Source organism: Orcinus orca, chromosome 12 (assembly GCF_937001465.1).
Source record: "Orcinus orca chromosome 12, mOrcOrc1.1, whole genome shotgun sequence".
NCBI classification, from domain to species: Eukaryota; Metazoa; Chordata; class Mammalia; order Artiodactyla; family Delphinidae; genus Orcinus; species Orcinus orca.
This window is the reverse complement of record NC_064570.1, coordinates 53,849,163-53,867,445: the sequence shown is the minus strand read 5'-3', so window position 1 is coordinate 53,867,445 and position 18,283 is coordinate 53,849,163.

The window sequence follows — 18,283 nt, the reverse complement described above, 5'->3', positions numbered from 1 at the left end:
GAGAAAATTGTTAAATATTTAAGGTGAAGGGGTAAATTGAGTATCCTACAGCAAGTAAATATAATCAATATGCAGAAAGTAAAAAGCAGAGCCTGGAGAGAAGATATAGCTTCTAGTTGAATGGTTCTCAAACAGGAGTAATTTTGTCCTCCCTGGAAATATTTTGTTACAACTAGGAGACAGGGAGGTGCTACTGGCACCTAGTGGGTAGAGGCCATGGATGTTGCTAAACATCCCAGAATACACAAGACAGCCCCACAGCAAAGAATTCTCCAGCCCCAAATGTTATTATTTCTGTGGTTTAAAAACCCCATTTTGGGGGAACTTCCCTGGCAGTCCAGTGGTTAAGACTTTGCCTTCCAATGCACAGGGTGCGGGTTCAATCCCTGGTTGGGGATCTAAGATCCCACATGCCTCGTGGCCAAAAACCCAAAACATAAAACAGAAGCAATATTGTAGCAAATTTAATAAAGACTTTAAATATGGTCCACATCAAAAAAATCTTTAAATAAAATAAAATAAAAACCCCATTTTAGCCTGAAGATTCTAACCAATGCCAGCAAGCCTGGGAATAATGGCTTCTACTCTCCTTACTGCCACCCCCTTTTACTTGAAAGTACCAGGAGAAATAAAAGCATTTCTTCAGCCCCTATGGGCAGGCAGCCCCTCTCTGTAGGGACACAAAGATAAGAATGACTCTGTCTTGCCTTCCAGGAGTCCAGAGTCCAGGAGGAATAGGCACCTGTCTGAACCTCTGGTTTATATCATAGCTGCTCAGTGATGCGTGTGCCTCTCATTAGGCTACATTCTTCTGTAGGAGAGACCTCCTCTTATTCATCTCTGAATCCTCTGGGTCTGTAAATGTTGTTAAATAAAGCACGTGAGGGGCAAATCGTAAGGAGTGCTTCACTGGCGTCACCATGTTGTCAGATCAGTGAGGTATCAGGGATGCGCGAAGGAGCGTAGAAATGGGTTGCCGGCCTCCACACTCATGCATATCAGATCTGGCACCACCACGTATTCCTAATGAAAGGCAAAACTGGCATTGCTGTTTTCTTCATGCAGAATTAAAACTCAAGGAGGTATCTGTATCAATCACCAAATCTACTTCTCTAGGAAAGCCTGGTCTTTTAGGTGACTGCCCAGTGCCCTTTAAGGCAATCACTATTTTTAAGTCACTAAATATGTGTATCTAATATTAGATTTGTGACTTTTTTCATTTGAAGTCTTTCCTCTCTTTTTTCAATGGTTAATGTGCCTAAAAAATGTTTTTTACTATTTGCTTGAATAAACAACCTTCTAACATGTTGCTCCCACATAGTTTAATAGTCATCAAAAAGCTGTCATTTAAAAATACTTCCTACAGTGTACAAATATCTGGCCTACCCGCTTAGCATCTGAAATAAGTAGTAATTATCTAGACTGTTTTGGTGTGATATTGGGTGACAACTTAAAACCCCAGGCTCTTTTCCCAAACCTGGCTGCTGTTCGTTACTGAGCAGAATTCACTCGATGGGAACTTGAGTTTTAGTCCAGCATCCTCTCACCTCCCCAAATTCATGATTAAGTGCTTGGCACTGCTTAGCCACATATGAAGTCAAATCAGAAAAACTAAAAATGGGGCTTCCCTGGGGGCTCAGAGGTTAAGAATCCGCCTGCCAATGCAGGGGACACAGGTTCGGGCCCTGGTCCAGGAAGATCCCACATGTCACGGAGCAACTAAGCCCGTGTGCCACAACTACTGAGCCTGTGCTCTAGAGCCCGCGAGCCACAACTTCTGAGCCTGCGAGCCACAGCTACTAAGCCCGTGTGCCGCAACTACTGAAGCCCACGCTCCTAGAGCCCGTGCTCTGCAAGAAGCCACCGCAATGAGAAGCCTGCGCACCGCAGTGAAGAGGGGCCCTCGCTCACTGCCAACTAGAGAAAGCCCGCGTGCAGCAATGAAGACCCAACGCAGCCAAAAATAAAGAAATAAAAATTTATTACGAAAAAAAAAAAAACTAAAAATGGTTCTGGGTATTGGACGTGAGAAAGGCAAGAAAATGTTGCAGTTTGGATTCTGAGATTCTCACATCCTGGAATTAAAAACTGTTTAAAAAGTGTCCAAATGAGGTGACAGGGAGAAGACTGAAGCTTTGCTAAAGACACTTTCATGAGGAATTTGTGCAGGTTCCCCAATGAGGCTGCTTTTGGTATCACTTCCCTGATCTCTCTGGGATGGAATCTCGTTGGAATAACAATGAGACACCATAGGCAAGTCTTAATCCACAAAGTACCATAAATGGGATGTTCCCATTTATGACACAGACTGGCTATTTACCAAACCTTCTTCCTCTTCCTCTGGGACCTACAGAAGGTCTGCATTTCTCAGCTTCCCTGGGAGGGGAGGGGTATACCAGGTCCCAGCTAATGGAATGTGACCTGTGATGACAGAGCCCCTGTGCCATGATCCATGGTTTCTCCCCCTCTGCTGGCTTGATGCAGACAAGCACAGTCACCTCGGAAGCCCACGTTAAGGAGGGTAGAGCCAAATGACAGACAGGGCCTAGATTTCCAAAGTACTGCCGGGAGCAGTGCTTCCAGATGACATGAACACTCATTTTAGACGTCTTATGGAAGTCCTATAGAAATAAACTGTTGTCCCAAGTTACTGAGGTTAGGGGGCTTATCTGCCGTAGCAGCTACCACTGTCTTAACTAATATACCATCTCTCTCACAACCTCTCACTAGAGAGATTAAGGGGAAAGGGAGATTTACAAAGGGGAGCAATATTCAGCAGGGGATTTACTGATTCATTTTTTTCCACAAATACGAAGATTCCTCTGCGTGTTATTATTTTAGGAACGAGAGATGGAATAAGGAGCAAAACAAAAACGTATCTATCTACACAGAGCTTCCCTTCTAACAGAGGGAAAGGAGACAATGAGATATATAAGTAAAATATCTAGCATCTCAGAGAGTACGTGTGTGCAATGAAAAATATAAAAGGGAGAGAACGAGCCCGATAGGAGAGAGCAGTGGGTAGAAATGTGACTGACTCTGATGGAACCACACCTAAGAGTCCGAGTGACATGCAGGGCCACTGCCTTACAAAGGGGAAAAGGCATAACGGGGATGACCTTGATGGTACAGGGCAGGCGGGAGTGGTTGTGAGACTACAAGGTTAGGGGTGTGGCAGGACCAAACAGAGTTTCCAGGATGCATCTTTCCATTTGGCTCCCCCCAGAATACAGCATTCTATAAGCATGTTGTACCTTTAATAGCAAGGGGCAAAATATATGCTTATGTGGAACACAGATTTGCAAGCAGGAAAAGTGAAAAGAAACTGAGAGCATTAAGTCTATCCAATATGTTTACCTTCTACTTTTGCCCATCCACATGAGAGAGAGCTGAAAACTATATAGAACTGAAGGGTAAAAATTTTCAAAGGAAAATATAATTAGAATTCAGAACTACATTAAAAATAATACAGTGATGGCAACACATTTGTCACAGTTTCTACTGATCACAAGAAAAGAATTAAGGTCAGAAGCAAAAGAAAGAGATGATGCTTAATATTCATGTACACCTTGCTTTAGGAAAACCAAATACATAAAAACCTAATTCAACAAATCAGATAACTTACAGAGTCATTTTTTATGTTAAAAATAAAGGGACTTACGGCTCTAGAAGAGTTACTTTATGATTACTTTAAATACAGAATTAATTTTCGGTGGGTATCTATCCCAAACATATAAAAGCTTGCCAAGCCAAGAACCTTTCTAAACCAAAAATGAATCCTTCTTAGTATGAGACATTTAATATAATAATTTGGAAAAACATTGAACAGAAACACATTCCATAACCAACCATACACATTTGTCTCATGTAAGGACGCTATACGTAGAAATGTATTTTCTCAATTTTTTGCAGGGCATGGCTATTGTAGATATTCACAGAATATGGTAAAGTGAATATTCTCAAACATTTTAATAAATATGTACCATGTGAAATATGCAATTCTCAATTGTAAGAGCAATTACTGGAAACTACACTCTTGGTTGGGAACAGCCATTATCATCCGATATTCCAACCAATAGGAACAAAGTAAAGTCAACCAAAGGACTGAGTGATGCTGTGATTATAAATCAACTGGACACACTACAGAATAGAGATGTGTACAGAATAGAGATGTGTACCAGCTATGAACCCTACAGCTATGAACTGAACTCGAAGATGAGGTAGCATTTTATGAGCAACAGAAATAAACTAAAAATTAAATTGTTTGTGGCTAATGATTAAAAATAAAATACTGAAGTAATATCCATTGAAAATGTACACAAAATAAAGTGAAAAACACAACTTCTGGGGTTCTGCTCGGGGGCTGCCATAATGTAAAAAGGAAGGAGGGGAGGGGAGAGACCAGGCAGACCCTGGCTTGTGGCCAAACTCTTTCAACTAGAGAATCTCCGCTTAGCCTGTCATTAAAATTAGAATTCAGTATAAATCTGAAAAATGTTCTTCTGCTAAAATTGTTTTATAAATGCTTTTTAGAGTTGTATAAAATAATTATAATTTTTTTTTTTTTTTTTTTTGCGCTACGTGGGCCTCTCACTGTTGTGGTCTCTCCCGTTGTGGAGCACAGGCTCCGGACACACAGGCCCAGCGGCCATGGCTCACGGGCCCAGCCGCTCCGCGGTATGTGGGATCTTCCCGGACCAGGGCACGAATCCGTGTTCCCTGCATCAGCAGGCGGACTCTCAACCACTGCGCCACCAGGGAAGCCCTATAATTTTTTAATGAGTATGATTTGACCATACTTATATTACAGGAGAAAAAAAAAATCCCAGAAAAATAAAGTTATTGTCCCAGGATTTCCCAGCTAATTAATGTTAACCCAAGTCTCCAGATTGCTAAATCTGATACACTTCTATGATAGTGGTGCTCTCAATAATACATATACTAGAATCCATAGCATATATTAGAAAAAGAGATTACAAAGAATTACTGTCACAGAAAAAAAATTTATAGGGTGTTTCTTGGCATTTACAGTAAGAGATTTAAACTTATGTCCACACAAAAACCTGTGTACAGGGCTTCCCTGGTGGCGCTGTGGTTGAGAGTCCGCTTGCCGATGCAGGGAACACAGGTTCGTGCCCCGGTCCGGGAAGATCCCACATGCCGCGGAGCGGCTGGGCCCGTGATCCATGGCCGCTGGGCCTGCGCGTCCGGAGCCTGTGCTCCGCTACGGGAGAGGCCACAGCGGTGAGAGGCCTGCGTACCGCAAAAAGAAAAAACCTGTGCACAAATGTGAATGGCAACTTTATTCATAACTGTCAAAATGTTAGGAAAGGAAAGACCTGAATGGAAGGAAAGACCTGAATCATTTGCTCTCAAAAAGTGCCACTAGTTTATATGTGGTCACAAAGCAACATGTAATTCTATGCACTTCCTTTGCCGACACAAGGATGACTGGTCAGACGTGAAAGTACTGCTATTGTAGGTGGGATAGGAATTTTTATTACTGTTCCAGCAGTTTGGATTTAATAGCACCTATACTCAAATTTACTGCACAGGATAAATTAAGTATTTACTGCATCCTTCCTTTATAATTGATTTCATAATGATTTTACTTCCTATGAAGAACAAGTTGAAGTATTTCATTTTTTAAGCAACCACAGAGCAATTCCTTTTCGGGCCTAGATGCTCTTTGTCTTTTCCTTCCGCCCTCAACAAATGCCACTTGATAAGGATATTTCTCCCCAAAGAGTTAGAATTACAGAAATCTGTTACTTGGAGGCAAGATTTACTTTCAAGTGTAGTGGAGGTCTGGGCTCTAGCCTGAAAGAGGAGAAAGCTGATATAATGGGATAAAAGGCTCTTAGGACCCCACCTCCAGATGGGTCATAATGTTACATTATTTGGGCGTAGTCGTCTTCTCTGAAATGAAGTTGTAAAATGTTCTAGATGTGAACACTTGCTGGACTCTCCTACCACAAATAAATATACAGAAGGAATTTTTTTAAAAAGGAGCCTCAACAGTTCTTCGTGGCTAACATGTAAAAGAACAGTCCAAATGACAATTTTTTAAAATCAAGAAATTAGTTTGATACAACTTGAGATCAACTAAAAAAGCTTATTGTCAAGATTTGTCTTTTATTTTAAAACAAAGGTCAATTTGAAATACATCATTCTTGGGCTTCCCTGGTGGCACAGTGGTTAAGAATCCGCCTGCCAACGCAGGGGACACGGGTTCGAGCCCTGATCCGGGAAGATCCCACGTGCTGCGGAGCAACGAAGCCCGTGTGCCACAACTACTGAGCTTGCGCTCTAGAGCCCACAAGCCATAACTACTGAGCCCGTGTGCCACAACTACTGAAGCCCACGCACCTAGAGCCCGTGCTCCGCAGCAAGAGAAGCCACCGCAATGAGAAGCCCACACACCGCAAGGAAGAGTAGCCCCCGCTCGCCACAACTAGAGGAAGCCCACATGCAGCAACAAAGACCCAATGTAGCCAAAAATATATAAATTAAATAAATTTTAAAAAGAAATACATTCTTTTATTTTCAGTATTATTCTTAAAACAGATTAAGTCCAAATTTGAAAATCGGGGTAGCTATACCTTTATTTTAAAGATTGATCCTGGATGGGCAGATAGCTTTCACTGGTATTGTTGATAGAGAATAATGTGATAAAAATGGCATTTTAATATGTTATAAAAAAATTATCAGTATCAAATATGCTATATACTGCCAGAGACAGTATTATTAGAAATCTTGTTTCTTTAATGAATGCCTAATAAGCTATCAAGACCAAACTCATAAGTGTATACTTAAATGTTTCAAAGTAATACAACAGCTGCAGAAAATTTAGTCAGACGGCTAAAGGATTATTTCTTCTAAAGCTCACCTCCAGTCTTAACTATAAGAATGTTAATTTCTCAAACCAACAAACAAGACCGTAAGTGGACTCATCAGTATATTTAGGATATTAATAACATTCAGAATACCCCCACCACTATGAACACACAACCAGTACATTCCCTATATTGTTCTATTACTATTATAATACAATGAATCAAATTCTAGGGATATGAAAGTAAAGTTAAGAGATACAAACAACACACACCTGCTGTAGGTGCGTGCAGCTTTTCGCTATTGTGACGAAGCATCCCCAGAAAAATAAAACAGCTTGATTATTCAGAGGCCATCACGTCAAAACAATTATCCATGTGGATGACATAAATAAGATTGATTTCAGATGTTTTATAACCATACGTAGCTCAGCTCTATATTCTTCGAGGTTTGAGGTCAACCAATACAGCATTAGGAAATAACACAAAGGACTAAACTGATGCAGGGTTATTAGTCCATTCCTGGAGAAGAATAATCGCTCGCTCAGATGCATGCCCTTTCCTCCTGAATCACTACTTCCCCATTCTACAGAACAGGACTTTGTTTTAGGAGAAGCAGAGTTTGTAGATTTCTTCTTTGTGTTTTGTTTTGTTTTCACTGTTCCTTTTCATTGACATCCCCCTTGTTTAACATCTTTCTAAGCCTGATTTGGGTTCATGATCATTTTATCATTTATTTGTGTTGTTTTTTGATTGCTATCTTTCAACTATTCCTCTCTCTTTGTCTGACTTTCTTCTCCTTTTGTTGGCTACCAGAAGATGGTGAGTAAAACAATTTAGTCTAGTTTACCTAGGGGTTTTTTTAAAAGAGATTTTGTTCTATCTCAATTGTCTCTCTTTTCTTATACTTTTCATATAGTAGTCTGGGTCCTGCAAGAAGCAGATGCCAAGACAAGATTAAATGATGTGCAAACACTGCATTAGGGGAAATGACTGACTGTACGAAAGGGAGAGCCAGGTAAGATTGGGAGAGCCATCAGACCGCTATGCAAGGCTGATCTCAGCTAAGGAGAGAAGGCTGGGGGAAGCATCCTAGACTTCCATGGAGTGTAAGGTAGGATCTGAATCAGTAGCACCTACAGCTCTGCAGAAGTGCTAGCCCTTAGCAGGGGAGGGTGGGTCACCACTGCATACCCAGAGAATCTAAAATACGTTGTAGCATAAACATCCCCAGAGATATCCATCCAAATCTCTCCTCCTGTCATTCAGGTTCCTAGATTTCCCCCACTATAGCCCTGGCATTCCATGAAAGACCTGCCGCCTCTGAACATTCAATTGTCTCTGAGCTCTGAGACTGCAAAAATTAGGTCTTCAGCCTGCTACATCTGCCCTTCCCCTACAGCGAATAAGGGCATCTCGATATGCTACCTTGAAAGTTCCCTGGTTATTACACTTAGCCTACTTGCTAACAGTTCTCAGTCTCTCATTATTCTTATCCAGTGTTTCAATACAACTTAGCAGCACACAATCAACTCCCGTGGTGTGTAGGCATTATATGGTCTCAAGGTACCAGCAGAATTGGGCCTTTGTTGCCTATAGCAAAGTCCTCAGTAACACAGCCTTTTTTTTTTTTTTAAGAGGACCATTTTTTTAAAGTCTTTATTGAATTTGTTACAATATTATTTCTGTTTTATGTTTTGGTTTTTTGGCCATGAGGCACGTGGGACCTTTGCTCCCCGACCAGGAATCCAACCTGCACCCCTGCATTGGAAGGTGAAGTCTTAACCACTGGACCACCAGGAAAGTCCCAACACAGCCTTATATTAATATTCTCTGTCTCATTTTCTCTACTCAATCACTATTTCCTAGAGATACTCCTCCCAAAGTAGTTACCTGTACCCAAGTCCTATTTCAGGCTCTACTTTCAGAAGAATTCAAATTAAGGCAGTTGGCTCCTAGAATGTCCTGGGAGAACAGACCCTCAGAATGGAATTCTAGACCTAAATCACTCCCCAGACAAATAAGAACATCTATTAAATGCCAGTGGTGATAACTAGGGGTGGGCTGTAGCATCTCAGAAACTAAGACTCTGATCACAGTGGAGGAAGAAGCATGTGGTTGGACAGTAGTGCTATCACTTGAAATAGTATGGGGGCAACAGTATAGACTCATATGGAGTGTGCAGTTGGCTGGCTTTTGTTGCCTTGGAAGAAAGAGACCTGTAAGAATACAAAGACTTAAAATATCCAGTGTCTCTCTCTTCTATTCATCTGAATGACACTGAAAAGTGAAAACAGAATAGAGTGAATGTAAAAACTAGAAGCTGAACTCAGAGTTTCTGGCATTGATCTGCTGTATGGACTTCCTCGTGACTCAGTATGAGGCTGGAGAGGATGTACCAGTCAAAATAATGGATAGAAAACAAACCATTCCAAAGTGACCAAGGACAGCCTAGAAATGCAGAGGAGACTTTGCAGGGAGTATCTCAGTCAATGGGGATGGCAGCTGTGGGCAAATACTCAGACTCCCATTTTTCACACAAACATTTCTTGGAGGGGTTCTCTTTGCTTCACAGAGGTTCTGGTGAAATAGAGCCCATCCTGCCCATAGCAGTGACATCAGTAACGCACCAATTTTTCTTGTCATACTCTACACCTTCCCTCTTTCCTGCTACTTGTGGTCACCTCCCAAATAAATTACATGTAATCAAGTCCTGGTCGCAGGCTTTGCTTTCAGAGGGACCAAAACGAAGACAGAGTGGACCAGTGCTAGCTTCTGGTATTGTGAAAGCCTACATGATCAGACAACTCTGAGGAGGTCGGAGCCCAAGGAACTGTGCCCAGGGAACACCACGCAAGTCCAGAGTCCTCAGTAATACCTGCATCAGTACAGATAATGTTGACAGAGCATGCCTGAGACGGAAAACGCTTTTGGATTTTGCATTTCATGTCTGCCATTTTTCCTCAGCTCTAATGCTTTCACCTGATTCTAGGTTTCTGAATCTTGTTTAGCTACATAATCTAGTGGTTGTTAAAAATTCCTACAAGAGCAAGATAAAAGCAGTGCTCAATTGCCAAAAAATTAAAAATTAAAAAATGAAGGACTGGGCTGATTATTGAGTTAGAGATTTAAGCAAAGGGGACCATTATAGGGCTCCAGGTATCAGAACAGATACTAGGTAGAGATGTGGACAAGGGAACAAAATGGAAGCTTTATTATTAGAATCAGACCTCAACTTAAGAACCATGTTTACAATAATGTTACCTTGAGAACTCATCCCTGACAGCACCCATTCCAAACCCTGAAACGTGGTTGCGCCCAGCCATGAAGTCACCAGGAAGGGGGTATGGAATTTACATGGTCCTGTCAGCACCTGAGCCGACTTCACAACTTCAGAACTGTTGTGACGTTCCTTAGAAGATTCTGCCCTCAAAGTAGGAATGAAGCCAGAATCAAACAACCCTGCACTAATTTTAGAGACAAGTTAAAAATTGTTCTATGAATTAAGTTTCAGAAATATCTCCTTTTATTCTCTCATTTGTAGATTAGTGAATCAGACTCACTATCTAGAACTAATTTCTCTTTATTTTATATGTTATCAATAAATTTTTAAGAATGTGTGTTATAGACACTTATGACAGTATTTATACCCATTGTTTTCTCAGTGTCCTCTTCCCTTTCTTGATCAAGGTCAGTATTAGCCTAATTTTTTTCATAGAAGAAAAACTTTGTCTAATAAGTCATCAAAAAAATCTACAAAAAATAAATGCTGGAGAGGGTGTGGAGAAAAGGGAACCTTCCTACACTGTTGGTGGGAATGTAAATTGGTACAGCCACTATGGAGAACAGTATGGAGGTTCCTTAGGAAAACCACAAATAGAGCTACCATATGATCCAGCAATCCCACTCCTAGGCATATATCCTAAGAAAACCATAATGTGAAAAGGTAAATCATCACTCTGATCTACTTTCTCTTCAGCACACCCAAAGTTTCTTTCATAAACTTCACCTGAACATGAGTATGCTAAATGTTATATCTGCATTTATAATTACACCATGTTGGAACCTGGTTTTAAACATCTTTTTATACATTAATTCTTTTTTTTTTTTTTTTTGGCGGTATGCGGGCCTCTCACTGCTGTGGCCTCTCCCGTTGCGGAGCACAGGCTCTGGACGCACAGGCCCAGCGGCCATGGCTCACGGGCCCAGCCGCTCCGCGGCATGTGGGATCTTCCCGGACCGGGGCACGAACCCGCGTCCCCTGCATCGGCAGGCGGACTCTCAACCACTGCGCCACCAGGGAAGCCCCATTAATTCATTTTTCATTTATATTCTTAAAAAAACTTATTTTAGTGCTGCCTCACCCACACCTGTCTTCATTGCTCAGGTTATATCCCTACTACCCTTGTTCATTTAGTCGCAGCTTAATGTCCTATGTCACACTGTCACTTACATTCTAATCATATGTCAAAGCAATGGCATCAATACTATGGCCCCCTTCCTGACAGATAAATTTGTGGGCTCAATCACCTTTGAAATGTGCCCATAAAACTTCAAACATTAAAAAAAGGTATATTCACAAACTCACATAAATTATTCTTTAGTGAAGCTGAGACCCGTATGCAATGATTTAATGTTACATTGTTCATCTATGGGAAACTTGTCTCAATTATTTAGGCACTGACCTGGCTGGAATCATGCCAGTGCGAATGTTTCCCTTGTAAACAATTCCAGCGTAAACAAGTCACTTATGGAGATGGAAATAGAGCCTGGCAGTAATCAGGACCATCTTCATCCAAACCCATTTATAATGTTGCTATCCGATACTGTGTTGGAAACCAGAAGAAGCAAGTTTTAGACTTGCTAATAGACCTGCCACAGGCCATACTAGGAAATAAACATCCTTAGGAGCCAGAGAATAATAGGTGAAGTTGAGAAAAAGAAAGAAGCAAGGCCAAGGGATGCTTATTCAACAAATTGACAGATAAAGTTTAAAGTCTGAAGTTAGGTATTAAAGCCAAACGTGAGTTAATAAGGGTCGAGGGTCATGGAAGCAACGATTATTAGAGCAGGGCCCTACAGAAGAGCCTGTGTCATTAATGAAATGAAATGAAATGCAAAATGCACAGACTCAGAAAGACGGCAACTTGATTTGCAAGAGGAGGGCAAACATATCTGAAGATCAGAGAATTCAAGGACTGGAAGCAGAGTTAATGGGGGAACTAGCAGAACGGCTATGTAAGAACAACACAGATACCCGGCCACCGGGTGACTGGAGCAGCAGGAAGGCAACACTTTCATACGTAGTCAACTGGATTTTAAAACTAGTTGGAGTAATATTCCCCAACTTCTTTTAGTTTAACTACCATTTGGCTTGTTAAAATTCTTGGGTCACACATCCCCCCTGGCCCAACCAGCCTGGTGTAGACAATTTATCTGCAATATTCAATTGCTGAACAGGAAGCCTGAGGCCAGCCTGATACATTTCCCTTATTAGGCAACTTGTTCTTTTGGCCTGGAAACCCCCAAATTATTTGAAATCTATTAACTTTGCAAAGATATTTTACTTTTAGTTTATTGATGTTCTGTGTCAATTTTCCCTCAACACGCTAAAAGTTTTTAATTTGCAGGTTAAACTTGCTTTTTGGCTTTTTATGTGTTTATTTTTTACTTTTTCAATTGTTAAAATACACATGTACCATCTTAACCATTTTTAAGTGAAGGATTTGATGGCATTAAATACACCGTTGTACAACCATCACCACCATCCATCTCCAGAACTCTTTTCATTTTGCAAAACGGAAACTCTGTACCTAAAACAATGACTCTCCATTCCATTCTCCCCTGAGCCCCTGGCAACCAAGATTTTACTTTCTCTTTCTATGAATTTGACTACTCTAGGTGCCTCATGTAAGTGGATGCGTACAGTATTTGTTCTTTTGTGACCGACCTATTTCACTTTGCATAATGTCCTCAAGATTCATCCATGTTGTAGCATGCATGATTCTGTGATTCTATGATTACAGATAGTCTATATATGCACTGTCTAATATGATGGGCATTAGTCACATGTGACTAGTGAACAGCTGAAATGTGGCTAGTGTGACTAAAGATCTGAAACTTAAATTTACATTTATTTTAATGACGGTTAAATGGCCACATATGACTATGGCTACTGTATTGGTCAGCACAGCTCTACATAATCAATATCACCTATTTTCCTGTTTATCACTGATTTTTATTGCTGTACTATATTATAGTTCAGCTCATATCCATCTTTCCCCCACTCAACCACTATCACTTTTAAAATAAATCTCTCATTTATATTTGTAACTTTAGAATAGCTCACCAATCCTTCATGTTTAATTTTAATCTCTGAAAGATGTTCTATAATTACGTTTAAAAATGAGTTTGTTCCATTGTTTCAGTTCTCTTGTTAGAGGCATCACTGTGCATTACGTTCACTCCTTTGGCCTAAAATCCACATCCAAAATTCTCTCTCCAGTGCTTGCTCTTTTCAATATTATCTTCCATGACAATCAATATTTTTTTTAGTGACTTTTCTTTATTCTTATGGTTTTGATTTCTGTAATTCATTTTTCTTTTATTTGTTTCCTAAAAGCTCCATATTCCATCTTCCGTTGTTTCACCATGTCTTCCCTGAGCTCTTATTTTATACTGAAAATTGTTTCAAAATTATTTTTTAAAATTCATCACAATATGTTTGCTCACAATTAAACAATTATCATTTATTTTATGACAATGGTATTATGATAACTTTGCTATTTGCGTTTTCACATTACTTTACTCCTTTGCCTTATGGTATCATTTATATATAGTGCTAATTTCTCTGGCTCTTTGATTATTATTCATATTTTAAAGCAGTTTTTTCTGGACTAGATTTTTTCACGAGGTTTATTTATATAGAAAGGAGCTTCTGGGGTCTCTAGATTCTTGCTGTAAAGAAGAGGTGGTGGTTTTGTACTCAAGGTGGACTACTTAGAGCTCTGAGCTCTGCAGTGCAGCTCTCCTCTCTCGGCCTCCCCTCTACCTCATTTGACATCCCAGCTTCAAGCAACCCTTCCTCAAGTTTAGAGCCCAAGTCCCAGCTATCTCTTGTTTCACAGGAGATAGAGATTACATTGCTATTTCTGGTTTTCCTATATGATTTGGGGTGATTCTCAAAATTAAAAAGAAACATTATCCTCACACTCCCAGTTTCAAATCAGAAATGCGCTTTTTGCCTACTTGTGTGGGCAAAGTCAAAGGACCTTTCTCCACCAGTATCACAATCGGCTCTCAGTTTAGTCTTGCTCTATTCACTATTTACATGGCCCCTTGTGTTGTTTTGTACCATCTTCATTCTCAAGAAATTTGAGGTGCTTCCTTTGCATCAAACCAAAGAACAATCTGGGCGTTACTGTGACTTCTGGAAAGAATCCTTTCCATCAAACAGGGTTTTCCTACACCTGAGTTGAAAGACACTCATTTCTCTGAAACGTCAACCTCAGCAGGTTCTCTGAGAGGTGGGGGACAGCCTTCAACTCCTTCGAAGGAGGAGTTCACCTGCTGACGTTCAGAAACTCAAATGCTTTTTCTCCCTTTTCCCTGTATATTTCTCTTAAAGAGCACTGTGAGGAATCTTTTACTCTATATTCTATTTAATTTGTATAAAAGTGATATTCCAACAGAACATGACAAAATCTCCTACCAAGAAGCCTAAATAGAAATAATTTATTTGAAGTTTCCTGACAATAACATCTCACGGGGACCCTGCCATCTGGTATCAACAGTTACTGTTGATCAATAATATGTGTTGTGTCTGTCGAGTGAAGCTGACATTTATTGTCTCCTATCCTTGTTTACTGTGTTAGCAGCCAGCTGGGCTAAAAAAGTCCAACAGGAGGAGATTCTCTCTGACATAACCTGCAACTCCTCCCTCCAGGAGATGTCATCTTTTCACCATTTTCAGATCAAAATCAAGGCAAACAGACACATACAAAACTTATCATATTTGGATTTCAAAACCTGCTCTCCAAAGCTTTGGACAATTTAGTTAACAGACCTTGGACCAATATGCTGTCCCAACGTTTTCTTACATAACTAATGATCTAGTCAATCTGTATCATTTACTAAATTCTAATATTTGACAGCTTTCCATGTCCACGTCCTTTTTCATGCAGTTCCTTCTATCTAGAATGTTCTCTCTCCCCATTTTTGCTTTTATTTTTTGTTTTTATTTTTCATCATCTAAGCCATCTTTCATGGTTCAGTTCAAATAGCATCACATTCATGAAGCCTTCTGATCGATACCAAATAGGTGTGACCCTTTTTCCCCTCTGCTAAACTCCTGTAATGTATCTTTCCCTATAGTTCTTGCCATTGTACCCATTGTTTCTAGTTATCTGTGAGCTTGTTTCATACCACTCCTTGAAGGGAGCATTGATATCTTTCTAGCTTTTAGCTTAATAGGCTAATTTTAAAGCTACAGCAAGAATGTTATAATAGCTATTAGTTTCATCCCTGTCTCTTAATAACATGCATTTCCAAGATGAGGGAAATTACTAGAAAGCAAGGACTTTTATCACTTCTATGTGCTAGTCACTATCCTAAGTGCAGAATTTGGGCAGAAATATTTTGAGGCATGTAGTCACATCAGATCACACAGAGGATCTGTGACAATCTTTTTAATATTACTTTACCCTGTATCATAGCTATAGTTGATTGGCCAGAGGTAACACAGACCCAAGTTGGACCAATTGCATTGTGCCATGGAACCAACAGCTGGGGCACTGATGTTCCACCATTTTGTATACATAGAGTCAGAAAAGACCTGTCTGTAGTGATATATACATACAATACTTAAACCTCACTGGGCCTCCCACTAACCACCTGTCCCCACCCATTTCAGGTCCCGCCATGTTTTTCAGTTCTCCCCGCCCCTCCCCTCTCCTCTCTCAACTCTTCTTCCCAGTGACTAAAGGCTTACTAACTTGTTATGCTCAACAGTTTATCATCTCTTTGTTTCACTGTTTCCTCCCAAATTTGCCCTTGATTTTCCCTGTTTGGCAGACATACAATTACATAATATACCTTCTTTGGTCTGTCTGAACAACAAAATAAGTTATTTTTAAACAGATTCTCTCACCTCTGAATCAAGTCCTGCCAGCAAAGTGATAAGAATCATGATATTCAGTTATGAGATTCAGAAAACTGCAGCTTCCCTGACCTTTCATCTGTACTTATTGGCTGCAGAGGGATAGCAGTGGATATTAACGTTTCCAAGGCTTTGAGATTCAAAGCAACATGCTTCCTTTGACCAAAGCTACCAGGAATGAAAGTGCACAGGCTAAGGCCCTGGTCTTAAAACGCTAAAATAAAGCTTTACGACAGCAACTGTATTGATTGGAACTAATGTAGAAATAGGAAGAACTGTTTTCTTGTTTTATTGTATCTACTATATGTCGTGGAAATATTTCTAGGTACATTATCTTGAGTATATATCCTAGATGAGATTCATATATTATTCCAGTCCCTGTACATAAATTCTCATTTACTTAAAATGATTGTTAAATAGATATTGTTCTTCCCAGGAACATCTGAAAGGAGGAAACAAAGAACATGGATCCTGCTTTCTACTAGCTGTGCTGTGGACTACATGTTTCAGTGGGCAGGAATGGCCCACAAAGAAATATTACTAGTATAAGGACTTTATTAGCAACTCTAGTGAGTGATATATGGATTGAGAAAAATCAAAATTACATTAGCTAGGTAAGAAGGCATGTGTTATAAAAGACATTGCAATTCAATGCTAACATTTTGCTCTTTGGGATTATTTTGTTTGTATGTTTAAGCTATTTAGGAGTGGGGAGAGAAGAAGATAAGTTTCATCATTAACCCAGATTTATTTTGCAGGAAAAGTGTTATTTGGTTACAGGCCTGCGTGTTCCTAGCTCTTTGTGTTGTTACTATTCAATATAGCTGTAACTACATGTTATTATTGTTACTATTATTTAAACTTCGAATAGCAGTAATATTAAATCATTCCAGTCTGAATAACTTGAGTTAATAGTCCTCACAAGGGGGTGGTTTCACGCTGGGAAAGTGTTAGATAAAAACTGCAATTTGCAGAAATCAGTATGATATCTTTATTATACCTTCTGAGCTCATTGGGTCAAATTTGACACTCTAAATTGCTCTAATTTGGAGCTCTCCGGTTTTGTTATTAAATAGAAGCCTAAGTTTTCATATATTTGCAAAGATAAATTTCCTAGTATTTTTAGTAATTAGTCGTATAATTATATATGGCACTGTGGTATCATTACCTTCTTTGGAGACTAAGATACAGGTAGATTTTTCAAAAGCAGACAAAGCAGAAAGCACAGAGGGATCAGGTGACGACAGCTGAGAAGTGGAGAGGTCAGACCGTGCTCAGAGGAGTGGCAAAAACCACTTTACGGCAAGAACTTAAGATATGGGAGAGGCCAGAGATAAAACCAGGAAGACAGGTTGGGTTCAAATTGTGAAAGTCTTGAATGACAAGCTAAAGAAATAATATTTTATTCTGTAGGTGATGAAGAGATATTAAGAAGATTAAGTCAAATAGTTCTCAAACTCTGGAGACAATTGGAGACATCAGGAGGACAGAGGGACTAAAAGTCGGAAAATCATTTAGGAGGTAATTACGTATCAATAAATGTGTTATAAATAGGATGCTCTAAAAATAAACACCCAAACCTTCATATTGTTCAAGGACCCTGGTCACTCATGCTTAGGATGTGGCACCATTACTGCCAAATCTCCACTCAAAATACTTGGGGGAACTATAATCGCGCACTGCTCTCTCTACTCCCATGTCCTTACAAATGGTCTAAGTTTATAGAATTATTTAAAAGAAACATAAACCCGAAGTCTGCTAATTGGCCAAAGAGGCATTCATTTCGTTTGTGTGATGTCTATAGCTGTTTTCACAAGAAAATGATAAAGTAGAATAGTTGCAACAGAGTGTAGGCCTGAAAGCCTAAAAGTCTTACTATCTGGCCCTTTACAGACGGTTTGCCGATCCTTGCGCTAGACTACTATTTTCTCCTGGTCAGCGCCTTCTTTGTTAACCTTTGAACGATCACTCCAGAAATGCCTCACGGTTTCTTCTAGTTTTGTCCTGCCCCTCTATGTTACCACTGCCTTTTTTCATTTCTCTATTTCCAGTGCAGCAGCTGGAAATAGACTGCTCCAGAGAAGACCTGCCACCTTGTCAGGTAGGATTGGCCAATGGACACTACGGCTTCTGTGATTCCTTCGGTTACCTGGGAACATGAATCAAAATGTACAAGGGATGTGTGTCTAGGTGGAGTAATGGCACATGCAGGACAATTCGAAGGAATCAGAAAGTAGATTGTGCCCTATTTCCACACAGCTCTCTTCCACTGCCCACTTCACACTGCTCCAGA